Here is a 26,310-nt window from a genome sequence, read left to right as displayed (position 1 = left end):
GAGGAGAGCTACATTTCCAGAGTCCTCGAACGGCCTCAGGACAACATTGCTGGTGCGTCCGAAGTGCCCAGGAAGACTTTGTCATGGCCCCTGTGGGGCTGCCGTGAGAGTACACAGTGCTTGGAATACTTCGAGGCCCTCGTCCGTAAAGTCACTCTGCTCGAGGAGAAAGTCAGCATCTTACCCTGCTATGTCGCTACCGGCACACCCAGCATGAACACATGCCTGGAAGTAAGGCCCTGATTTACCGTGCAGAAGCAGAGGCGTGCAGCAGTTTCCATGAGGCGCTGGCCTCTGCTCTGCGTTCCTTGAACGGCAGCACAGTTTTCTGGACACCTAGGAGGCTAGCCTGGGCACCCTGTTCCCGGCAGGGACACTTGAGTACCCCAGGCTCACCTGGGCCAGCTCAGCAACGTCCAGACCCGGAGCCCGTTAGAGCCCCTCTGTGCTTGCCGGGTGTAGGGAAACGCACTGCCCTCTCTTTTGGAGCAGCTTCATTTCCTCAGCCCTCGCACACGTTCACGAACACCGTTCTGGCACGTCCCACACGGCGTGCAAGTCTTACGCGTTGCCCTAGCCCGAGCTGCACTCAGGGTAACCCTCGTCTTCGCATTCCATCTAAGACGTCCTGCCTCAAGTCACCGTGCCTCCTAGAGGAAGTCCGCTTGCGTTCTTACTGCAGTTGAAGTCCTGTTCTTCCTGTGGCACTGCAGGCTTTCGAATAGACCCAGGCCCAGAGGAGCAGCTTACGGCGTTCCTTGGTTGAGGCAGTTCGCATGATGCAGAACACCCTACTTCGAGAAGTTGAGTCAGGGAAGGAAACACAGGGTAACCTGTGTCTCCTCGGACTTGTTAGAAGCCACAGGGGTGCATGCTGAGTGTGCCCCTGGAAAAAGGGACCTGCTGGAGCTAGCCTTACTTTCCCATTTTGAAGGCAGCGTTCACGCTGCATTGAAAGTGCCTGCCATTCCCTCCTCTTGACAGGCCTGTAAACAGTGTAAGAATGCTTCTGGGGAGAAAATGAGTTTGTTCTGTCTAAACCAGGGGCTTCCGTGGCCGCGGTGGTGGTCAGCCTGACAAGCTCTAGAGCTAAAGGGAACCTCAACGTGAAAACTTGCCTCCAGGTTAGGCCCTTAGTAGCCGTGCAGAAAGGAAGGTATGCAGCTGTTTCCATGAGTTCTTAGTCCCTTATATGCTTTATTTTAAAGGAAGTACACGTCTGAGGACTGCTAGGCCTCTCGGGTAGGCCTCGTTTTCCTGCAAGTTCACTGAGCACCTCCAGACCCCTGTGTACCGGCTGAGCAACTTCGAGGCCCATTGGTGCATCCCTCGGAGGCCCTCTGTGCGTGCCCAGTGATGGGCAACACACTGTACGATCCTTGAGGAGAGCTACATTTCCAGAGTCCTCGAACGGCCTCAGGACAACTTTGCTGGTGAGTCCGAAGTGCCCAGGAAGACTTTGTCATGGCCCCTGTGGAGCTGCCGTGAGAGTACACTGTGCTTGGAGTACTTCGAGGCCCTCGTCCGTAAAGTCACTCTGCTCGAGGAGAAAGTCAGCATCTTACCCTGCTATGTCGCTACCGGCACACCCAGCATGAACACATGCCTGAAGTAAGGCCCTGATTTGCCGTGCAGAAGCAGAGGCGTGCAGCAGTTTCCATGAGGCGCTGGCCTCTGCTCTGCGTTCCTTGAACGGCAGCACAGTTTTCTGGACACCTAGGAGGCTAGTCTGGGCAGCCTGTTCCCGGCAGGGACACTTGAGTACCCCAGGCTCACCTGGGCCAGCTCAGCAACGTCCAGACCGGGAGCCCGTTAGAGCCCCTCTGTGCTTGCCGGGTGTAGGGAAACGCACTGCCCTCTCTTTTGGAGCAGCTTCATTTCCTCAGCCCTCGCACACGTTCACGAACACCGTTCTGGCACGTCCCACACGGCGTGCAAGTCTTACGCTTTGCCCTAGCCCGAGCTGCACTCAGGGTAACCCTCGTCTTCGCATTCCATCTAAGACGTCCTGCCTGAAGTCACCGTGCCTCCTAGAGGAAGTCGGCTTGCGTACTTACTGCAGTTGAAGTCCTGTTCTTCCTGTGGCACTGCAGGCTTTCGAAGAGCCACAGGCCCAGAGGAGCAGCTTACGGCGTTCCTTGGTTGAGGCAGTTCGCATGATGCAGAACACCCCACCTCGAGAATTTGAGTCAGGGAAGGAAACACAGGGTAACCTGTGTCTCCTCGGACTTGTTAGAAACCACAGGGGTGCATGCTGAGTGTGCCCCTGGAAGAGGGGAGCTGCTGGATCTAGCCTTGCTTTCCCATTTTAAAGGCAGAGTTCACGCTGCGTTGAAGGTGCCTGCCGTTCCCTGCTCTTGACAGGCCTGTAAACCCTGAAAGCATGCTTGCGGGGCGAAAATGAGTTTGCCGTGTGTAAACCAGGGGCTTCCGTGGCCGCGGTGGTGGTCAGCCTGACAAGCTCTAGAGCTAAAGGGAATCTCAAAGTGAAAACTGGCCTCCAGGTTAGGCCCTTAGTAGCTGTGCAGAAAGGGAGGCATGCAGCTGTTTCCATGAGTTCTCAGTCCCTTATATGCTTTATTTTAAAGGAAGCACAAGTCTGAGGACTCCTAGGCCTCTCGGGTAGGCCTCGGTTTCCCTGCAAGTTCACTGAGTACCTCCAGACCCCTGTGGGCCGGCTGAGCAACTTCGAGGCCCATTGGTGCATCCCTCGGAGGCCCTCTGTGCGTGCCCAGTGATGGGCAACACACTGTACGTTCCTTGAGGAGAGCTACATTTCCAGAGTCCTCGAACGGCCTCAGGACAACATTGCTGGTGCGTCCGAAGTGCCCAGGAAGACTTTGTCATGGCCCCTGTGGAGCTGCCGTGAGAGTACACTGTGCTTGGAATACTTCGAGGCCCTCGTCCGTAAAGTCACTCTGCTCGAGGAGAAAGTCAGCATCTTACCCTGCTATGTCGCTACCGGCACACCCAGCATGAACACATGCCTGGAAGTAAGGCCCTGATTTACCGTGCAGAAGCAGAGGCGTGCAGCAGTTTCCATGAGGCGCTGGCCTCTGCTCTGCGTTCCTTGAACGGCAGCACAGTTTTCTGGACACCTAGGAGGCTAGCCTGGGCACCCTGTTCCCGGCAGGGACACTTGAGTACCCCAGGCTCACCTGGGCCAGCTCAGCAACGTCCAGACCCGGAGCCCGTTAGAGCCCCTCTGTGCTTGCCGGGTGTAGGGAAACGCACTGCCCTCTCTTTTGGAGCAGCTTCATTTCCTCAGCCCTCGCACACGTTCACGAACACCGTTCTGGCACGTCCCACACGGCGTGCAAGTCTTACGCGTTGCCCTAGCCCGAGCTGCACTCAGGGTAACCCTCGTCTTCGCATTCCATCTAAGACGTCCTGCCTGAAGTCACCGTGCCTCCTAGAGGAAGTCAGCTTGCGTTCTTACTGCAGTTGAAGTCCTGTTCTTCCTGTGGCTCTGCAGGCTTTCGAATAGACCCAGGCCCAGAGGAGCAGCTTACGGCGTTCCTTGGTTGAGGCAGTTCGCATGATGCAGAACACCCTACTTCGAGAAGTTGAGTCAGGGAAGGAAACACAGGGTAACCTGTGTCTCCTCGGACTTGTTAGAAGCCACAGGGGTGCATGCTGAGTGTGCCCCTGGAAAAGGGGACCTGCTGGAGCTAACCTTACTTTCCCATTTTGAAGGCAGCGTTCACGCTGCATTGAAAGTGCCTGCCATTCCCTCCTCTTGACAGGCCTGTAAACAGTGTAAGAATGCTTCTGGGGAGAAAATGAGTTTGTTCTGTCTAAACCAGGGGCTTCCGTGGCCGCGGTGGTGGTCAGCCTGACAAGCTCTAGAGCTAAAGGGAACCTCAACGTGAAAACTTGCCTCCAGGTTAGGCCCTTAGTAGCCGTGCAGAAAGGAAGGTATGCAGCTGTTTCCATGAGTTCTTAGTCCCTTATATGCTTTATTTTAAAGGAAGTACACGTCTGAGGACTGCTAGGCCTCTCGGGTAGGCCTCGTTTTCCTGCAAGTGCACTGAGCACCTCCAGACCCCTGTGGACCGGCTGAGCAACTTCGAGGCCCATTGGTGCATCCCTCGGAGGCCCTCTGTGCGTGCCCAGTGATGGGCAACACACTGTACGATCCTTGAGGAGAGCTACATTTCCAGAGTCCTCGAACGGCCTCAGGACAACTTTGCTGGTGAGTCCGAAGTGCCCAGGAAGACTTTGTCATGGCCCCTGTGGAGCTGCCGTGAGAGAACACTGTGCTTGGAGTACTTCGAGGCCCTAGTCCGTAAAGTCACTCTGCTCGAGGAGAAAGTCAGCATCTTACCCTGCTATGTCGCTACCGGCACACCCAGCATGAACACATGCCTGAAGTAAGGCCCTGATTTGCCGTGCAGAAGCAGAGGCGTGCAGCAGTTTCCATGAGGCGCTGGCCTCTGCTCTGCGTTCCTTGAACGGCAGCACAGTTTTCTGGACACCTAGGAGGCTAGTCTGGGCAGCCTGTTCCCGGCAGGGACACTTCAGTACCCCAGGCTCACCTGGGCCAGCTCAGCAACGTCCAGACCGGGAGCCCGTTAGAGCCCCTCTGTGCTTGCCGGGTGTAGGGAAACGCACTGCCCTCTCTTTTGGAGCAGCTTCATTTCCTCAGCCCTCGCACACGTTCACGAACACCGTTCTGGCACGTCCCACACGGCGTGCAAGTCTTACGCTTTGCCCTAGCCCGAGCTGCACTCAGGGTAACCCTCGTCTTCGCATTCCATCTAAGACGTCCTGCCTGAAGTCACCGTGCCTCCTAGAGGAAGTCGGCTTGCGTACTTACTGCAGTTGAAGTCCTGTTCTTCCTGTGGCACTGCAGGCTTTCGAAGAGCCACAGGCCCAGAGGAGCAGCTTACGGCGTTCCTTGGTTGAGGCAGTTCGCATGATGCAGAACACCCCACCTCGAGAATTTGAGTCAGGGAAGGAAACACAGGGTAACCTGTGTCTCCTCGGACTTGTTAGAAACCACAGGGGTGCATGCTGAGTGTGCCCCTGGAAGAGGGGAGCTGCTGGATCTAGCCTTGCTTTCCCATTTTGAAGGCAGAGTTCACGCTGCGTTGAAGGTGCCTGCCGTTCCCTGCTCTTGACAGGCCTGTAAACCCTGTAAGCATGCTTCCGGGGCGAAAATGAGTTTGCCGTGTGTAAACCAGGGGCTTCCGTGGCCGCGGTGGTGGTCAGCCTGACAAGCTCTAGAGCTAAAGGGAATCTCAAAGTGAAAACTGGCCTCCAGGTTAGGCCCTTAGTAGCCGTGCAGAAAGGGAGGCATGCAGCTGTTTCCATGAGTTCTCAGTCCCTTATATGCTTTATTTTAAAGGAAGCACACGTCTGAGGACTCCTAGGCCTCTCGGGTAGGCCTCGGTTTCCCTGCAAGTTCACTGAGTACCTCCAGACCCCTGTGGGCCGGCTGAGCCACTTCGAGGCCCATTGGTGCATCCCTCGGAGGCCCTCTGTGCGTGCCCAGTGATGGGCAACACACTGTACGTTCCTTGAGGAGAGCTACATTTCCAGAGTCCTCGAACGGCCTCAGGACAACATTGCTGGTGCGTCCGAAGTGCCCAGGAAGACTTTGTCACGGCCCCTGTGTGAGCTGCCGTGAGAGAACAGTGTGCTTGGAATACTTTGAGGCCCTCGTCCGTGAAGTCACTCTGCTCGAGGAGAAAGTCAGCATCTTACCCTGCTATGTCGCTACCGGCACACCCAGCATGAACACATGCCTGGAAGTAAGGCCCTGATTTGCCGTGCAGAAGCAGAGGCGTGCAGCAGTTTCCATGAGGCGCTGGCCTCTGCTCTGCGTTCCTTGAACGGCAGCACAGTTTTCTGGACACCTAGGAGGCTAGCCTGGGCACCCTATTCCCGCAGGAACACTTGAGTACCCCGGGCTCACCTGGGTCAGCTAAGCAACGTCCAGACCCGTAGCCCGTTACAGCCTCTCTGTGCATGCCGGGTGTAGGGAAACGCACTGCCCTCTCTTTTGGAGCAGCTTCATTTCCTGACCCCTCGCACACGTTCACGAACACCGTTCTGGCACGTCCCACACGGTGTGCAAGTCTTACGTGTTACCCTAGCCTGAGTTGCACTCAGGGTAACCCTCGTCTTCGCTTTCCATCTAAGACGTCCTGCCTGAAGTCACCGTGCCTCCTAGAGGAAGTCCGCTTGCGTTCTTACTGCAGTTGAAGTCCTGTTCTTCCTGTGGCACTGCAGGCTTTCGAATAGCCACAGGCCCAGAGGAGCAGCTTACGGCGTTCCTTGGTTGAGGCAGTTCGCATGATGCAGAACACCCTACTTCGAGAAGTTGAGTCAGGGAAGGAAACACAGGGTAACCTGTGTCTCCTCGGACTTGTTAGAAGCCACAGGGGTGCATGCTGAGTGTGCCCTTGGAAAAGGGGACCTGCTGGAGCTAACCTTGCTTTCCCATTTTGAAGGCAGCGTTCACGCTGCTTTGAAAGTGCGTGCCATTCCCTCCTCTTGACAGGCCTGTAAACAGTGTAAGAATGCTTCTGGGGAGAAAATGAGTTTGCTCTGTCTAAACAAGGGGCTTCCGTGGCCGCGGTGGTGGTCAGCCTGACAAGCTCTAGAGCTAAAGGGAACCTCAACGTGAAAACTTGCCTCCAGGTTAGGCCCTTAGTAGCCGTGCAGAAAGGGAGGCATGCAGCTGTTTCCATGAGTTCTCAGTCCCTTATATGCTTTATTTTAAAGGAAGCACACGTCTGAGGACTCCTAGGCCTCTCGGGTAGGCCTCGGTTTCCCTGCAAGTTCACTGAGTACCTCCAGACCCCTGTGGGCCGGCTGAGCAACTTCGAGGCCCATTGGTGCATCCCTCGGAGGCCCTCTGTGCGTGCCCAGTGATGGGCAACACACTGTACGTTCCTTGAGGAGAGCTACATTTCCAGAGTCCTCGAACGGCCTCAGGACAACATTGCTGGTGCGTCCGAAGTGCCCAGGAAGACTTTGTCATGGCCCCTGTGGAGCTGCCGTGAGAGTACACTGTGCTTGGAGTACTTCGAGGCCCTCGTCCGTAAAGTCACTCTGCTCGAGGAGAAAGTCAGCATCTTACCCTGCTATATCGCTACCGGCACACCCAGCATGAACACATGCCTGGAAGTAAGGCCCTGATTTGCCGTGCAGAAGCAGAGGCGTGCAGCAGTTTCCATGAGGCGCTGGCCTCTGCTCTGCGTTCCTTGAACGGCAGCACAGTTTTCTGGACACCTAGGAGGCTAATCTGGGCAGCCTGTTCCCGGCAGGGACACTTGAGTACCCCAGGCTCACCTGGGCCAGCTCAGCAACGTCCAGACCCGGAGCCCGTTAGAGCCCCTCTGTGCTTGCCGGGTGTAGGGAAACGCACTGCCCTCTCTTTTGGAGCAGCTTCATTTCCTCAGCCCTCGCACACGTTCACGAACACCGTTCTGGCACGTCCCACACGGCGTGCAAGTCTTACGCTTTGCCCTAGCCCGAGCTGCACTCAGGGTAACCCTCGTCTTCGCATTCCATCTAAGACGTCCTGCCTCAAGTCACCGTGCCTCCTAGAGGAAGTCCGCTTGCGTTCTTACTGCAGTTGAAGTCCTGTTCTTCCTGTGGCACTGCAGGCTTTCGAATAGACCCAGGCCCAGAGGAGCAGCTTACGGCGCTCCTTGGTTGAGGCAGTTCGCATGATGCAGAACACCCTACTTCGAGAAGTTGAGTCAGGGAAGGAAACACAGGGTAACCTGTGTCTCCTCCGACTTGTTAGAAACCACAGGGGTGCATGCTGTGTATGCCTCTGGCAAAGGGTCCTGCTGGAAGTAGCCTTGCTTTCCCATTTTGAAGGCAGCGTTCACGCTTCGTTGAAGGTGCCTGCCATTCCCTGCTCTTGACAGGCCTGTACACCCTGTAAGAATGCTTCCGGGGAGAAAATGAGTTTGCTGTGTCTAAACCAGGGGCTTCCATGGCCGCGGTGGTGGTCAGCCTGACAAGCTCTAGAGCTAAAGGGAATCTCAACGTGAAAACTTGCCTCCAGGTTAGGCCCTTAGTAGCCGTGCAGAAAGGGAGGCATGCAGCTGTTTCCATGAGTTATTATCCCTTATATGCTTTACTTTAAAGGAAGTACACGTCTGAGGACTCCTAGGCCTCTCGGGTAGGCCTCGTTTTCCCTGCAAGTTCACTGAGTACCTCCAGACCCCTGTGGGCCGGCTGAGCCACTTCGAGGCCCATTGGTGCAACCCTCGGAGGCTCTCTGTGCGTGCCCAGGGATGGGCAACACACTGTACGTTCCTTGAGGAGAGCTACATTTCCAGAGTCCTCGAACGGCCTCAGGACAACATTGCTGGTGCGTCCGAAGTGCCCAGGAAGACTTTGTCATGGCCCCTGTGGAGCTGCCGTGAGAGTACACTGTGCTTGGAGTACTTCGAGGCCCTCGTCCGTAAAGTCACTCTGCTCGAGGAGAAAGTCAGCATCTTACCCTGCTATGTCGCTACCGGCACACCCAGCATGAACACATGCCTGGAAGTAAGGCCCTGATTTGCCGTGCAGAAGCAGAGGCGTGCAGCAGTTTCCATGAGGCGCTGGCCTCTGCTCTGCGTTCCTTGAACGGCAGCACAGTTTTCTGGACACCTAGGAGGCTAGTCTGGGCAGCCTGTTCCCGGCAGGGACACTTGAGTACCCCAGGCTCACCTGGGCCAGCTCAGCAACGTCCAGACCGGGAGCCCGTTAGAGCCCCTCTGTGCTTGCCGGGTGTAGGGAAACGCACTGCCCTCTCTTTTGGAGCAGCTTCATTTCCTCAGCCCTCGCACACGTTCACGAACACCGTTCTGGCACGTCCCACACGGCGTGCAAGTCTTACGCTTTGCCCTAGCCCGAGCTGCACTCAGGGTAACCCTCGTCTTCGCATTCCATCTAAGACGTCCTGCCTGAAGTCACCGTGCCTCCTAGAGTAAGTCGGCTTGCGTACTTACTGCAGTTGAAGTCCTGTTCTTCCTGTGGCACTGTAGGCTTTCGAAGAGCCACAGGCCCAGAGGAGCAGCTTACGGCGTTCCTTGGTTGAGGCAGTTCGCATGATGCAGAACACCCCACCTCGAGAATTTGAGTCAGGGAAGGAAACACAGGGTAACCTGTGTCTCCTCGGACTTGTTAGAAACCACAGGGGTGCATGCTGAGTGTGCCCCTGGAAGAGGGGAGCTGCTGGATCTAGCCTTGCTTTCCCATTTTGAAGGCAGAGTTCACGCTGCGTTGAAGGTGCCTGCCGTTCCCTGCTCTTGACAGGCCTGTAAACCCTGTAAGCATGCTTGCGGGGCGAAAATGAGTTTGCCGTGTGTAAACCAGGGGCTTCCGTGGCCGCGGTGGTGGTCAGCCTGACAAGCTCTAGAGCTAAAGGGAATCTCAAAGTGAAAACTGGCCTCCAGGTTAGGCCCTTAGTAGCCGTGCAGAAAGGGAGGCATGCAGCTGTTTCCATGAGTTCTCAGTCCCTTATATGCTTTATTTTAAAGGAAGCACACGTCTGAGGACTCCTAGGCCTCTCGGGTAGGCCTCGGATTCCCTGCAAGTTCACTGAGTACCTCCAGACCCCTGTGGGCCGGCTGAGCCACTTCGAGGCCCATTGGTGCATCCCTCGGAGGCCCTCTGTGCGTGCCCAGTGATGGGCAACACACTGTACGTTCCTTGAGGAGAGCTACATTTCCAGAGTCCTCGAACGGCCTCAGGACAGCATTGGTGGTGCCTCCGAAGTGCCCAGGAAGACTTTGTCACGGCCCCTGTGTGAGCTGCCGTGAGAGAACAGTGTGCTTGGAATACTTTGAGGCCCTCGTCCGTGAAGTCACTCTGCTCGAGGAGAAAGTCAGCATCTTACCCTGCTATGTCGCTACCGGCACACCCAGCATGAACACATGCCTGGAAGTAAGGCCCTGATTTGCCGTGCAGAAGCAGAGGCGTGCAGCAGTTTTCATGAGGCGCTGGCCTCTGCTCTGCGTTCGTTGAACGGCAGCACAGTTTTCTGGACACCTAGGAGGCTAGCCTGGGCACCCTGTTCCCGGCAGGGACACTTGAGTACCCTAGGCTCACCTGGGTCAGCTAAGCAACGTCCAGACCCGGAGCCCGTTACAGCCTCTCTGTGCATGCCCGGTGTAGGGAAACGCACTGCCTTCTCTTTTGGAGCAGCTTCATTTCCTCAGCCCTCGCACACGTTCACGAACACCGTTCTGAAACGTCCCACACGGCGTGCAAGTCTTACGCGTTGCCCTAGCCTGAGCTGCACTCAGGGTAACCCTCGTCTTTGCATTCCATCTAAGACGTCCTGCCTGAAGTCACCGTGCCTCCTAGAGGAAGCCAGCTTGTGTTCTTACTGCAGTTGAAGTCCTGTTCTTCCTGTGGCACTGCAGGCTTTCGAATAGCCACAGGCCCAGAGGAGCCGCTTACGGCGCTCCTTGGTTGAGGCAGTTCGCATGATGCAGAACACCCTACTTCGAGAAGTTGATTCAGGGAAGGAAACACAGGGTAACCTGTGTCTCCTCGGACTTGTTAGAAACCACAGGGTGCATGCTGTGTATGCCCCTGGAAAAGGGGACCTGCTGGATCTAGCCTTGCTTTCCCATTTTGGAGGCAGCGTTCACGCTGCATTGAAAGTGCCTGCCATTCCCTCCTCTTGACAGGCCTGTAAACACTGTAAGAATGCTTCTGGGGAGAAAATGAGTTTGCTCTGTCTAAAACAGGGGCTTCCGTGGCCGCGGTGGTGGTCAGCCTGACAAGCTCTAGAGCTAAAGGGAACCTCAACGTGAAAACTTGCCTCCAGGTTAGGCCCTTAGTAGCCGTGCAGAAAGGGAGGCATGCAGCTGTTTCCATGAGTTCTCAGTCCCTTATATGCTTTATTTTAAAGGAAGCACAAGTCTGAGGACTCCTAGGCCTCTCGGGTAGGCCTCGGTTTCCCTGCAAGTTCACTGAGTACCTCCAGACCCCTGTGGGCCGGCTGAGCAACTTCGAGGCCCATTGGTGCATCCCTCGGAGGCCCTCTGTGCGTGCCCAGTGATGGGCAACACACTGTACGTTCCTTGAGGAGAGCTACATTTCCAGAGTCCTCGAACGGCCTCAGGACAACATTGCTGGTGCGTCCGAAGTGCCCAGGAAGACTTGTCATGGCCCCTGTGGGGCTGCCGTGAGAGTACACAGTGCTTGGAATACTTCGAGGCCCTCGTCCGTAAAGTCACTCTGCTCGAGGAGAAAGTCAGCATCTTACCCTGCTATGTCGCTACCGGCACACCCAGCATGAACACATGCCTGGAAGTAAGGCTCTGATTTGCCGTGCAGAAGCAGTGGCGTGCAGCAGTTTCCATGAGGCGCTGGCCTCTGTTCTGCGTTCCTTGAACGGCAGCACAGTTTTCTGGACACCTAGGAGGCTAGTCTGGGCAGCCTGTTCCCGGCAGGGACACTTGAGTGCCCCAGGCTCACCTGGGCCAGCTCAGCAAAGTCCAGACCCGGAGCCCGTTAGAGCCCCTCTGTGCTTGGCGGGTGTAGGGAAACGCACTGCCCTCTCTTTTGGAGCAGCTTCATTTCCTCAGCCCTCGCACACGTTCACGAACACCGTTCTGGCACGTCCCACACGGCGTGCAAGTCTTACGCGTTGCCCTAGCCCGAGCTGCACTCAGGGTAACCCTCGTCATCGCATTCCATCTAAGACGTCCTGCCTGAAGTCACCGTGCCTCCTAGAGGAAGTCGGCTTGCGTACTTACTGCAGTTGAAGTCCTGTTCTTCCTGTGGCACTGCAGACTTTCGAAGAGCCACAGGCCCAGAGGAGCAGCTTACGGCGTTCCTTGGTTGAGGCAGTTCGCATGATGCAGAACACCCCACCTCGGGAAGTTGAGTCAGGGAAGGAAACACAGGGTAACCTGTGTCTCCTCGGACTTGTTAGAAGCCACAGGGGTGCATGCTGAGTGTGCCCCTGGAAAAGGGGACCTGCTGGAGCTAGCCTTACTTTCCCATTTTGAAGGCAGCGTTCACGCTGCATTGAAAGTGCCTGCCATTCCCTCCTCTTGACAGGCCTGTAAACAGTGTAAGAATGCTTCTGGGGAGAAAATGAGTTTGTTCTGTCTAAACCAGGGGCTTCCGTGGCCGCGGTGGTGGTCAGCCTGACAAGCTCTAGAGCTAAAGGGAACCTCAACGTGAAAACTTGCCTCCAGGTTAGGCCCTTAGTAGCCGTGCAGAAAGGAAGGTATGCAGCTGTTTCCATGAGTTCTTAGTCCCTTATATGCTTTATTTTAAAGGAAGTACACGTCTGAGGACTGCTAGGCCTCTCGGGTAGGCCTCGTTTTCCTGCAAGTTCACTGAGCACCTCCAGACCCCTGTGGACCGGCTGAGCAACTTCGAGGCCCATTGGTGCATCCCTCGGAGGCCCTCTGTGCGTGCCCAGTGATGGGCAACACACTGTACGATCCTTGAGGAGAGCTACATTTCCAGAGTCCTCGAACGGCCTCAGGACAACTTTGCTGGTGAGTCCGAAGTGCCCAGGAAGACTTTGTCATGGCCCCTGTGGAGCTGCCGTGAGAGAACACTGTGCTTGGAGTACTTCGAGGCCCTAGTCCGTAAAGTCACTCTGCTCGAGGAGAAAGTCAGCATCTTACCCTGCTATGTCGCTACCGGCACACCCAGCATGAACACATGCCTGAAGTAAGGCCCTGATTTGCCGTGCAGAAGCAGAGGCGTGCAGCAGTTTCCATGAGGCGCTGGCCTCTGCTCTGCGTTCCTTGAACGGCAGCACAGTTTTCTGGACACCTAGGAGGCTAGTCTGGGCAGCCTGTTCCCGGCAGGGACACTTGAGTACCCCAGGCTCACCTGGGCCAGCTCAGCAACGTCCAGACCGGGAGCCCGTTAGAGCCCCTCTGTGCTTGCCGGGTGTAGGGAAACGCACTGCCCTCTCTTTTGGAGCAGCTTCATTTCCTCAGCCCTCGCACACGTTCACGAACACCGTTCTGGCACGTCCCACACGGCGTGCAAGTCTTACGCTTTGCCCTAGCCCGAGCTGCACTCAGGGTAACCCTCGTCTTCGCATTCCATCTAAGACGTCCTGCCTGAAGTCACCGTGCCTCCTAGAGGAAGTCGGCTTGCGTACTTACTGCAGTTGAAGTCCTGTTCTTCCTGTGGCACTGCAGGCTTTCGAAGAGCCACAGGCCCAGAGGAGCAGCTTACGGCGTTCCTTGGTTGAGGCAGTTCGCATGATGCAGAACACCCCACCTCGAGAATTTGAGTCAGGGAAGGAAACACAGGGTAACCTGTGTCTCCTCGGACTTGTTAGAAACCACAGGGGTGCATGCTGAGTGTGCCCCTGGAAGAGGGGAGCTGCTGGATCTAGCCTTGCTTTCCCATTTTGAAGGCAGAGTTCACGCTGCGTTGAAGGTGCCTGCCGTTCCCTGCTCTTGACAGGCCTGTAAACCCTGTAAGCATGCTTGCGGGGCGAAAATGAGTTTGCCGTGTGTAAACCAGGGGCTTCCGTGGCCGCGGTGGTGGTCAGCCTGACAAGCTCTAGAGCTAAAGGGAATCTCAAAGTGAAAACTGGCCTCCAGGTTAGGCCCTTAGTAGCCGTGCAGAAAGGGAGGCATGCAGCTGTTTCCATGAGTTCTCAGTCCCTTATATGCTTTATTTTAAAGGAAGCACACGTCTGAGGACTCCTAGGCCTCTCGGGTAGGCCTCGGTTTCCCTGCAAGTTCACTGAGTACCTCCAGACCCCTGTGGGCCGGCTGAGCCACTTCGAGGCCCATTGGTGCATCCCTCGGAGGCCCTCTGTGCGTGCCCAGTGATCGGCAACACACTGTACGTTCCTTGAGGAGAGCTACATTTCCAGAGTCCTCGAACGGCCTCAGGACAACATTGCTGGTGCGTCCGAAGTGCCCAGGAAGACTTTGTCACGGCCCCTGTGTGAGCTGCCGTGAGAGAACAGTGTGCTTGGAATACTTTGAGGCCCTCGTCCGTGAAGTCACTCTGCTCGAGGAGAAAGTCAGCATCTTACCCTGCTATGTCGCTACCGGCACACCCAGCATGAACACATGCCTGGAAGTAAGGCCCTGATTTGCCGTGCAGAAGCAGAGGCGTGCAGCAGTTTCCATGAGGCGCTGGCCTCTGCTCTGCGTTCCTTGAACGGCAGCACAGTTTTCTGGACACCTAGGAGGCTAGCCTGGGCACCCTATTCCCGCAGGAACACTTGAGTACCCCGGGCTCACCTGGGTCAGCTAAGCAACGTCCAGACCCGTAGCCCGTTACAGCCTCTCTGTGCATGCCGGGTGTAGGGAAACGCACTGCCCTCTCTTTTGGAGCAGCTTCATTTCCTGACCCCTCGCACACGTTCACGAACACCGTTCTGGCACGTCCCACACGGTGTGCAAGTCTTACGTGTTACCCTAGCCTGAGCTGCACTCAGGGTAACCCTCGTCTTCGCTTTCCATCTAAGACGTCCTGCCTGAAGTCACCGTGCCTCCTAGAGGAAGTCCGCTTGCGTTCTTACTGCAGTTGAAGTCCTGTTCTTCCTGTGGCACTGCAGGCTTTCGAATAGCCACAGGCCCAGAGGAGCAGCTTACGGCGTTCCTTGGTTGAGGCAGTTCGCATGATGCAGAACACCCTACTTCGAGAAGTTGAGTCAGGGAAGGAAACACAGGGTAACCTGTGTCTCCTCGGACTTGTTAGAAGCCACAGGGGTGCATGCTGAGTGTGCCCTTGGAAAAGGGGACCTGCTGGAGCTAACCTTGCTTTCCCATTTTGAAGGCAGCGTTCACGCTGCTTTGAAAGTGCATGCCATTCCCTCCTCTTGACAGGCCTGTAAACAGTGTAAGAATGCTTCTGGGGAGAAAATGAGTTTGCTCTGTCTAAACAAGGGGCTTCCGTGGCCGCGGTGGTGGTCAGCCTGACAAGCTCTAGAGCTAAAGGGAACCTCAACGTGAAAACTTGCCTCCAGGTTAGACCCTTAGTAGCCGTGCAGAAAGGGAGGCATGCAGCTGTTTCCATGAGTTCTCAGTCCCTTATATGCTTTATTTTAAAGGAAGCACACGTCTGAGGACTCCTAGGCCTCTCGGGTGGCCTCGGTTTCCCTGCAAGTTCACTGAGTACCTCCAGACCCCTGTGGGCCGGCTGAGCAACTTCGAGGCCCATTGGTGCATCCCTCGGAGGCCCTCTGTGCGTGCCCAGTGATGGGCAACACACTGTACGTTCCTTGAGGAGAGCTACATTTCCAGAGTCCTCGAACGGCCTCAGGACAACATTGCTGGTGCGTCCGAAGTGCCCAGGAAGACTTTGTCATGGCCCCTGTGGAGCTGCCGTGAGAGTACACTGTGCTTGGAGTACTTCGAGGCCCTCGTCCGTAAAGTCACTCTGCTCGAGGAGAAAGTCAGCATCTTACCCTGCTATGTCGCTACCGGCACACCCAGCATGAACACATGCCTGGAAGTAAGGCCCTGATTTGCCGTGCAGAAGCAGAGGCGTGCAGCAGTTTCCATGAGGCGCTGGCCTCTGCTCTGCGTTCCTTGAACGGCAGCACAGTTTTCTGGACACCTAGGAGGCTAGCCTGGGCACCCTATTCCCGCAGGAACACTTGAGTACCCCAGGCTCACCTGGGTCAGCTAAGCAACGTCCAGACCCGGAGCCCTTTACAGCCCCTCTGTGCAAGCCGGGTGTAGGGAAACGCACTGCCCTCTCTTTTGGAGCAGCTTCATTTCCTCAGCCCTCGCACACGTTCACGAACAGCGTTCTGGCACGTCCCACACGGCGTGGAAGTCTTACGCGTTGCCCTAGCCCGAGCTGCACTCAGGGTAACCCTCGTCTTTGCATTCCATCTAAGACAACCTGCCTGAAGTCACCGTGCCTCCTAGAGGAAGCCAGCTTGCGTTCTTACTGCAGTTGAAGTCCTGATCTTCCTGTGGCACTGCAGGCTTTCGAATAGCCACAGGCCCAGAGGAGCAGCTTACGGCGCTCCTTGGTTGAGGCAGTTCGCATGATGCAGAACACCCTACTTCGAGAAGTTGAGTCAGGGAAGGAAACACAGGGTAACCTGTGTCTCCTCCGACTTGTTAGAAACCACAGGGGTGCATGCTGTGTATGCCTCTGGCAAAGGGTCCTGCTGGAAGTAGCCTTGCTTTCCCATTTTGAAGGCAGCGTTCACGCTTCGTTGAAGGTGCCTGCCATTCCCTGCTCTTTACAGGCCTGTACACCCTGTAAGAATGCTTCCGGGGAGAAAATGAGTTTGCTCTGTCTAAACCAGGGGCTTCCATGGCCGCGGTGGTGGTCAGCCTGACAAGCTCTAGAGCTAAAGGGAATCTCAACGTGAAAACTTGCCTCCAGGTTAGGCCCTTAGTAGCCGTGCAGAAAGGGAGGCATGCAGCTGTTTCCATGAGTTATTATCCCTTATATGCTTTACTTTAAAGGAAGTACACGTCTGAGGATTCCTAGGCCTCTCGGGTAGGCCTCGTTTTCCCTGCAAGTTCACTGAGTACCTCCAGACCCCTGTGGGCCGGCTGAGCCACTTCGAGGCCCATTGGTGCATCCCTCGGAGGCCCTCTGTGCGTGCCCAGTGATGGGCAACACACTGTACGTTCCTTGAGGAGAGCTACATTTCCAGAGCCCTCGAACGGCCTCAGGACAACATTGCTGGTGCGTCCGAAGTGCCCAGGAAGACTTTGTCATGGCCCCTGTGGAGCTGCCGTGAGAGTACACTGTGCTTGGAGTACTTCGAGGCCCTCGTCCGTAAAGTCACTCTGCTCGAGGAGAAAGTCAGCATCTTACCCTGCTATGTCGCTACCGGCACACCCAGCATGAACACATGCCTGGAAGTAAGGCCCTGATTTGCCGTGCAGAAGCAGAGGCGTGCAGCAGTTTCCATGAGGCGCTGGCCTCTGCTCTGCGTTCCTTGAACGGCAGCACAGTTTTCTGGACACCTAGGAGGCTAGCCTGGGCACCCTGTTCCCGGCAGGGACACTTGAGTACCCCAGGCTCACCTGGGCCAGCTAAGCAACGTCCAGACCCGGAGCCCGTTACAGCCCCTCTGTGCTTGCCGGGTGTAGGGAAACGCACTGCCCTCTCTTTTGGAGCAGCTTCATTTCCTCAGCCCTCGCACACGTTCACGAACACCGTTCTGGCACGTCCCACACGGCGTGCAAGTCTTACGCGTTGCCCTAGCCTGAGCTGCACTCAGGGTAACCCTCGTCTTCGCATTCCATCTAAGACGTCCTGCCTGAAGTCACCGTGCCTCCTAGAGGAAGTCGGCTTGCGTTCTTACTGCAGTTGAAGTCCTGTTCTTCCTGTGGCACTGCAGGCTTTCGAAGAGCCACAGGCCCAGAGGAGCAGCTTACGGCGTTCCTTGGTTGAGGCAGTTCGCATGATGCAGAACACCCCACCTCGAGAAGTTGAGTCAGGGAAGGAAACACAGGGTAACCTGTGTCTCCTCGGACTTGTTAGAAACCACAGGGGTGCATGCTGAGTGTGCCCCTGGAAGAGGGGACCTGCTGGAGCTAGCCTTGCTTTCCCATTTTGAAGGCAGCGTTCACGCTGCGTTGAAGGTGCCTGCCGTTCCCTGCTCTTGACAGGCCTGTAAACCCTGTAAGCATGCTTGTGGGGCGAAAATGAGTTTGCCCTGTCTAAACCAGGGGCTTCCGTGGCCGCGGTGGTGGTCAGCCTGACAAGCTCTAGAGCTAAAGGGAATCTCAACGTGAAAACTTGCCTCCAGGTTAGGCCCTTAGTAGCCGTGCAGAAAGGGAGGCATGCAGCTGTTTCCATGAGTTCTCAGTCCCTTATATGCTTTATTTTAAAGGAAGCACACGTCTGAGGACTCCTAGGCCTCTCGGGTAGGCCTCGGTTTCCCTGCAAGTTCACTGAGTACCTCCAGACCCCTGTGGGCCGGCTGAGCAACTTCGAGGCCCATTGGTGCATCCCTCGGAGGCCCTCTGTGCGTGCCCAGTGATGGGCAACACACTGTACGTTCCTTGAGGAGAGCTACATTTCCAGAGTCCTCGAACGGCCTCAGGACAACATTGCTGGTGCGTCCGAAGTGCCCAGGAAGACTTTGTCACGGCCCCTGTGTGAGCTGCCGTGAGAGAACACTGTGCTTGGAATACTTCGAGGCCCTCGTCCGTGAAGTCACTCTGCTCGAGGAGAAAGTCAGCATCTTACCCTGCTATGTCGCTACCGGCACACCCAGCATGAACACATGCCTGGAAGTAAGGCCCTGATTTGCCGTGCAGAAGCAGAGGCGTGCAGCAGTTTTCATGAGGCGCTGGCCTCTGCTCTGCGTTCCTTGAACGGCAGCACAGTTTTCTGGACACCTAGGAGGCTAGCCTGGGCACCCTGTTCCCGGCAGGGACACTTGAGTACCCTAGGCTCACCTGGGTCAGCTAAGCAACGTCCAGACCCGGAGCCCGTTACAGCCTCTCTGTGCATGCCGGGTGTAGGGAAACGCACTGCCCTCTCTTTTGGAGCAGCTTCATTTCCTCAGCCCTCGCACACGTTCACGAACACCGTTCTGGCACGTCCCACACGGCGTGCAAGTCTTACGCGTTGCCCTAGCCTGAGCTGCACTCAGGGTAACCCTCGTCTTCGCATTCCATCTAAGACGTCCTGCCTGAAGTCACCGTGCCTCCTAGAGGAAGTCAGCTTGCGTTCTTACTGCAGTTGAAGTCCTGTTCTTCCTGTGGCACTGCAGGCTTTCGAATAGCCACAGGCCCAGAGGAGCAGCTTACGGCGTTCCTTGGTTGAGGCAGTTCGCATGATGCAGAACACCCTACTTCGAGAAGTTGAGTCAGGGAAGGAAACACAGGGTAACCTGTGTCTCCTCGGACTTGTTAGAAACCACAGGGGTGCATGCTGAGTGTGCCCCTGGAAAAGGGGACCTGCTGGAGCTAGCCTTGCTTTCCCATTTTGAAGGCAGCGTTCACGCTGCATTGAAAGTGCCTGCCATTCCCTCCTCTTGACAGGCCTGTAAACCCTGTAAGCATGCTTGTGGGGAGAAAATGAGTTTGCTCTGTCTAAACCAGGGGCTTCCGTGGCCGCGGTGGTGGTCAGCCTGACAAGCTCTAGAGCTAAAGGGAATCTCAACGTGAAAACTTGCCTCCAGGTTAGGCCCTTAGTAGCCGTGCAGAAAGGGAGGCATGCAGCTGTTTCCATGAGTTCTCAGTCCCTTATATGCTTTATTTTAAAGGAAGCACACGTCTGAGGACTCCTAGGCCTCTCGGGTAGGCCTCGGTTTCCCTGCAAGTTCACTGAGTACCTCCAGACCCCTGTGGGCCGGCTGAGCAACTTCGAGGCCCATTGGTGCATCCCTCGGAGGCCCTCTGTGCGTGCCCAGTGATGGGCAACACACTGTACGTTCCTTGAGGAGAGCTACATTTCCAGAGTCCTCGAACGGCCTCAGGACAACATTGCTGGTGCGTCCGAAGTGCCCAGGAAGACTTTGTCATGGCCCCTGTGTGAGCTGCCGTGAGAGAACACTGTGCTTGGAATACTTCGAGGCCCTCGTCCGTAAAGTCACTCTGCTCGAGGAGAAAGTCAGCATCTTACCCTGCTATGTCGCTACCGGCACACCCAGCATGAACACATGCCTGGAAGTAAGGCCCTGATTTGCCGTGCAGAAGCAGAGGCGTGCAGCAGTTTCCATGAGGCGCTGGCCTCTGCTCTGCGTTCCTTGAACGGCAGCACAGTTTTCTGGACACCTAGGAGGCTAGCCTGGGCACCCTGTTCCCGGCAGGGACACTTGAGTACCCTAGGCTCACCTGGGCCAGCTAAGCAACGTCCAGACCCGGAGCCCGTTACAGCCTCTCTGTGCATGCCGGGTGTAGGGAAACGCACTGCCCTCTCTTTTGGAGCAGCTTCATTTCCTCAGCCCTCGCACACGTTCACGAACACCGTTCTGGCACGTCCCACACGGCGTGCAAGTCTTACGCGTTGCCCTAGCCTGAGCTGCACTCAGGGTAACCCTCGACTTCGCATTCCATCTAAGACGTCCTGCCTGAAGTCACCGTGCCTCCTAGAGGAAGTCGGCTTGCGTTCTTACTGCAGTTGAAGTCCTGTTCTTCCTGTGGCACTGCAGGCTTTCGAAGAGCCACAGGCCCAGAGGAGCAGCTTACGGCATTCCTTGGTTGAGGCAGTTCGCATGATGCACAACACTCCTCCTCGAGAAGTTGAGTCAGGGATAGAAATACAGGGTAACATGTGTCTCCTCGGACTTCTTAGAAACCACAGGGGTGCATGCTGAGTGTGCCCCTGGAAGATGGGACCTGCTGGAGCTAGCCTTGCTTTCCGATTTTGAAGGCAGCGTTCACGCTGCGTTGAAGGTGCCTGCCTTTCCCTGCTCTTGAAGGCCTGTAAACCCTGTAAGCATGCTTGTGGGGCGAAAATGAGTTGGAACTGTCTAAACCAGGGGCTTCCGTGGCCGCGGTGGTGGTCACCCTGCCAAGCTCTAGAGCTAAATGGAATCTCAACGAGGAAACTTGCCTCCAGCTTAGGCCCTTAGTAGCCGTGCAGAAAGGGAGGCATGCAGCTGTTTCCATGAGTTCTCAGTTCCTTATATGCTCTATTTTAAAGGAATCACACGTCTGAGGACTCCTAGGCCTCTCGGGTAGACCTCGGTTTCCCTGCACGTTCACTGAGTACATCCAGACCCCTGTGGGCCGGCTGAGCAACTTCGAGGCCCATTGGTGCATCCCTCGGAGGCCCTCTGTGCGTGCCCAGTGATGGGCAACACAATGTACGTTCCTTGAGGAGAGCTACATTTCCAGAGTCCTCGAACGGCCTCAGGACAACATTGCTGGTGCGTCCGAAGTGCCCAGGAAGACTTTGTCACGGCCCCTGTGTGAGCTGCCGTGAGAGAACAGTGTGCTTGGAATACTTCGAGGCCCTCGTCCGTGAAGTCACTCTGCTCGAGGAGAAAGTCAGCATCTTACCCTGCTATGTCGCTACCGGCACACCCAGCATGAACACATGCCTGGAAGTAAGGCCCTGATTTGCCGTGCAGAAGCAGAGGCGTGCAGCAGTTTTCATGAGGCGCTGGCCTCTGCTCTGCGTTCCTTGAACGGCAGCACAGTTTTCTGGACACCTAGGAGGCTAGCCTGGGCACCCTGTTCCCGGCAGGGACACTTGAGTACCCTAGGCTCACCTGGGCCAGCTAAGCAACGTCCAGACCCGGAGCCCGTTACAGACTCTCTGTGCATGCCGGGTGTAGGGAAACGCACTGCCCTCTCTTTTGGAGCAGCTTCATTTCCTCAGCCCTCGCACACGTTCACGAACACCGTTCTGGCACGTCCCACACGGCGTGCAAGTCTTACGCGTTGCCCTAGCCTGAGCTGCACTCAGGGTAACCCTCGTCTTTGCATTCCATCTAAGACGTCCTGCCTGAAGTCACTGTGCCTCCTAGAGGAAGCCATCTTGCGTTCTTACTGCAGTTGAAGTCCTGTTCTTCCTGTGGCACTGCAGGCTTTCGAATAGCCACAGGCCCAGATGAGCAGCTTACGGCGCTCCTTGGTTGAGGCAGTTCGCATGATGCAGAACACCCTACTTCGAGAAGTTGATTCAGGGAAGGAAACACAGGGTAACCTGTGTCTCCTCGGACTTGTTAGAAACCACAGGGTGCATGCTGTGTATGCCCCTGGAAAAGGGGACCTGCTGGATCTAGCCTTGCTTTCCCAATTTGAAGGCAGCGTTCACGCTGCATTGAAAGTGCCTGCCATTCCCTCCTCTTGACAGGCCTGTAAACACTGTAAGAATGCTTCTGGGGAGAAAATGAGTTTGCTCTGTCTAAACCAGGGGCTTCCATGGCCGCGGTGGTGGTCAGCCTGACCAGCTCTAGGGCTAAAGGGAATCTCAACGTGAAAACTTGCCTCCAGGTTAGGCCCTTAGTAGCCGTACAGAAAGGGAGGCATGCAGCTGTTTCCATGAGTTCTCAGTCGCTTATATGCTTTATTTGAAAGGAAGCACACGTCTGAGGACTCCTAGGCCTCTAGGGTAGGCCTCGGTTTCCCTGCAAGCTCACCGAGTACCTCCAGACCCCTGTGGGCCGGCTGAGCAACTTCGAGGCCCATTGGTGCATCCCTCGGAGGCCCTCTGTGCGTGCCCAGTGATGGGCAACACACTGTACGTTCCTTGAGGAGAGCTACATTTCCAGAGTCCTCGAACGGCCTCAGGACAACATTGCTGGTGCGTCCGAAGTGCCCAGGAAGGCTTTGTCATGGCCCCTGTGGAGCTGCCGTGAGATTACACTGTGCTTGGAATACTTCGAGGCCCTCGTCCGTAAAGTCACTCTGCTCGATGAGAAAGTCAGCATCTTACCCTGCTATGTCGCTACCGGCACACCCAGCATGAACACATGCCTGGAAGTAAGGCCCTGATTTGCCGTGCAGATGCAGAGACGTGCAGCAGTTTCCATGAGGCGCTGGCCTCTGCTCTGCGTTCCTTGAACGGCAGCACAGTTTTCTGGACACCTAGGAGGCTAGCCTGGGCATCCTGTTCCCGGCAGGGACACTTCAGTACCCCAGGCTCACCTGGGCCAGCTCAGCAACGTCCAGACCCGGAGCCCGTTAGAGCCCCTCTGTGCTTGCCGGGTGTAGGGAAACGCACTGCCCTCTCTTTTGGAGCAGCTTCATTTCCTCAGCCTTCGCACACGTTCACGAACACCGTTCTGGCACGTCCCACACGGCGTGCAAGTCTTACGCGTTGCCCTAGCCCGAGCTGCACTCAGGGTAACCCTCGTCTTCGCATTCCATCTAAGACGTCCTGCCTGAAGTCACCGTGCCTCCTAGAGGAAGTCGGCTTGCGTACTTACTGCAGTTGAAGTCCTGTTCTTCCTGTGGCACTGCAGACTTTCGAAGAGCCACAGGCCCAGAGGAGCAGCTTACGGCGTTCCTTGGTTGAGGCAGTTCGCATGATGCAGAACACCCCACCTCGGGAAGTTGAGTCAGGGAAGGAAACACAGGGTTACCTGGGTCTCCTCGGACTTGTTAGAAACCACAGGGGTGCATGCTGAGTGTGCCCTTGGAAGAGGGGTCCTGCTGGAGCTAGCCTTGCTTTCCCATTTTGAAGGCAGCGTTCACGCTGCGTTGAAGGTGCCTGCCATTCCCTGCTCTTGACAGGCCTGTAAACCCTGTAAGCATGCTTGTGGGGCGAAAATGAGTTGGCCCTGTCTAAACCAGGGGCTTCCGTGGCCGCGGTGGTGGTCACCCTGACAAGCTCTAGAGCTAAAGGGAATCTCAACGTGGAAACTTGCCTCCAGGTTAGGCCCTTAGTAGCCGTGCAGAAAGGGAGGCATGCAGCTGTTTCCATGAGTTCTCAGTCCCTTATATGCTTTATTTTAAAGGAAGCACACGTCTGAGGACTCCTAGGCCTCTCGGGTAGGCCTCGGTTTCCCTGCAAGTTCACTGAGTACCTCCAGACCCCTGTGGGCCGGCTGAGCAACTTCGAGGCCCATTGGTGCATCCCTCGGAGGCCCTCTGTGCGTGCCCAGTGATGGGCAACACACTGTACGTTCCTTGAGGAGAGCTACATTTCCAGAGTCCCCGAACGGCCTCAGGACAACATTGCTGGTGCGTCCGAAGTGCCCAGGAAGACTTTGTCACGGCCCCTGTGTGAGCTGCCGTGAGAGAACACTGTGCTTGGAATACTTCGAGGCCCTCGTCCGTGAAGTCACTCTGCTCGAGGAGAAAGTCAGCATCTTACCCTGCTATGTCGCTACCGGCACACCCAGCATGAACACATGCCTGGAAGTAAGGCCCTGATTTGCCGTGCAGAAGCAGAGGCGTGCAGCAGTTTCCATGAGGCGCTGGCCTCTGCTCTGCGTTCCTTGAACGGCAGCACAGTTTTCTGGACACCTAGGAGGCTAGCCTGGGCACCCTATTCCCGGCAGGGACACTTGAGTACCCTAGGCTCACCTGGGCCAGCTAAGCAACGTCCAGACCCGGAGCCCGTTACAGCCCCTCTGTGCATGCCGGGTGTAGGGAAACGCACTGCCCTCTCTTTTGGAGCAGCTTCATTTCCTCAGCCCTCGCACACGTTCACGAACACCGTTCTGGCACGTCCCACACGGCGTGGAAGTCTTACGCGTTGCCCTAGCCTGAGCTGCACTCAGGGTAACCCTCGTCTTCGCATTCCATCTAAGACGTCCTGCCTGAAGTCACCGTGCCTCCTAGAGGAAGTCAGCTTGCGTTCTTACTGCAGTTGAAGTCCTGTTCTTCCTGTGGCACTGCAGGCTTTCGAAGCGCCACAGGCCCAGAGGAGCAGCTTACGGCGTGATTGGTTGAGGCAGTTCGCATGATGCACAACACCCCACCTCGAGAAGTTGAGTCAGGGATAGAAATACAGGGTAACCTGTGTCTCCTCGGACTTGTTAGAAACCAAAGGGGTGCATGCTGAGTGTGCCCCTGGAAGAGGGGTCCTGCTGGAGCTAGCCTTGCTTTCCCATTTTGAAGGCAGCGTTCACGCTGCGTTGAAGGTGCCTGCCATTCCCTGCTCTTGACAGGCCTGTAAACCCTGTAAGCATGCTTGTGGGGCGAAAATGAGTTGGAACTGTCTAAACCAGGGGCTTCCGTGGCCGCGGTGGTGGTCACCCTGCCAAGCTCTAGAGCTAAAGGGAATCTCAACGTGGAAACTTGCCTCCAGGTTAGGCCCTTAGTAGCCGTGCAGAAAGGGAGGCATGCAGCTGTTTCCATGAGTTCTTAGTCCCTTATATGCTTTATTTTAAAGGAATCACACGCCTGAGGGCTCCTAGGCCTCTCGGGTAGGCCTCGGTTTCCCTGCACGTTCACTGAGTACATCCAGACCCCTGTGGGCCGGCTGAGCAACTTCGAGGCCCATTGGTGCATCCCTCGGAGACCCTCTGTGCGTGCCCAGTGATGGGCAACACACTGTACGTTCCTTGAGGAGAGCTACATTTCCAGAGTCCTCGAACGGCCTCAGGACAACATTGCTGGTGCGTCCGAAGTGCCCAGGAAGACTTTGTCACGGCCCCTGTGTGAGCTGCCGTGAGAGAACAGTGTGCTTGGAATACTTCGAGGCCCTCGTCCGTGAAGTCACTCTGCTCGAGGAGAAAGTCAGCATCTTACCCTGCTATGTCGCTACCGGCACACCCAGCATGAACACATGCCTGGAAGTAAGGCCCTGATTTGCCGTGCAGAAGCAGAGGCGTGCAGCAGTTTCCATGAGGCGCTGGCCTCTGCTCTGCGTTCCTTGAACGGCAGCACAGTTTTCTGGACACCTAGGAGGCTAGCCTGGGCACCCTGTTCCCGGCAGGGACACTTGAGTACCCTAGGCTCACCTGGGCCAGCTAAGCAACGTCCAGACCCGGAGCCCGTTACAGCCTCTCTGTGCATGCCGGGTGTAGGGAAACGCACTGCCCTCTCTTTTGGAGCAGCTTCATTTCCTCAGCCCTCGCACACGTTCACGAACACCGTTCTGGCACGTCCCACACGGCGTGAAAGTCTTACGCGTTGCCCTAGCCTGAGCTGCACTCAGGGTAACCCCCGTCTTTGCATTCCATCTAAGACGTCCTGCCTGAAGTCACTGTGCCTCCTAGAGGAAGCCATCTTGCGTTCTTACTGCAGTTGAAGTCCTGTTCTTCCTGTGGCACTGCAGGCTTTCGAATAGCCACAGGCCCAGAGGAGCAGCTTACGGCGCTCCTTGGTTGAGGCAGTTCGCATGATGCAGAACACCCTACTTCGAGAAGTTGATTCAGGGAAGGAAACACAGGGTAACCTGTGTCTCCTCGGACTTGTTAGAAACCACAGGGTGCATGCTGTGTATGCCCCTGGAAAAGGGGACCTGCTGGATCTAGCCTTGCTTTCCCAATTTGAAGGCAGCGTTCACGCTGCATTGAAAGTGCCTGCCATTCCCTCCTCTTGACAGGCCTGTAAACACTGTAAGAATGCTTCTGGGGAGAAAATGAGTTTGCTCTGTCTAAACCAGGGGCTTCCATGGCCGCGGTGGTGGTCAGCCTGACCAGCTCTAGGGCTAAAGGGAATCTCAACGTGAAAACTTGCCTCCAGGTTAGGCCCTTAGTAGCCGTACAGAAAGGGAGGCATGCAGCTGTTTCCATGAGTTCTCAGTCGCTTATATGCTTTATTTTAAAGGAAGCACACGTCTGAGGACTCCTAGGCCTCTAGGGTAGGCCTCGGTTTCCCTGCAAGCTCACCGAGTACCTCCAGACCCCTGTGGGCCGGCTGAGCAACTTCGAGGCCCATTGGTGCATCCCTCGGAGGCCCTCTGTGCGTGCCCAGTGATGGGCAACACACTGTACGTTCCTTGAGGAGAGCTACATTTCCAGAGACCTCGAACGGCCTCAGGACAACATTGCTGGTGCGTCCGAAG

Source organism: Delphinapterus leucas, chromosome 12 (genome assembly GCF_059928025.1).
Source record: "Delphinapterus leucas isolate spDelLeu-1000000601 "Yukka" chromosome 12, BTC_Dleu_Yukka2, whole genome shotgun sequence".
Classification (NCBI taxonomy): Eukaryota; Metazoa; Chordata; class Mammalia; order Artiodactyla; family Monodontidae; genus Delphinapterus; species Delphinapterus leucas.
Note: the sequence above shows the minus strand (reverse complement) of the source record.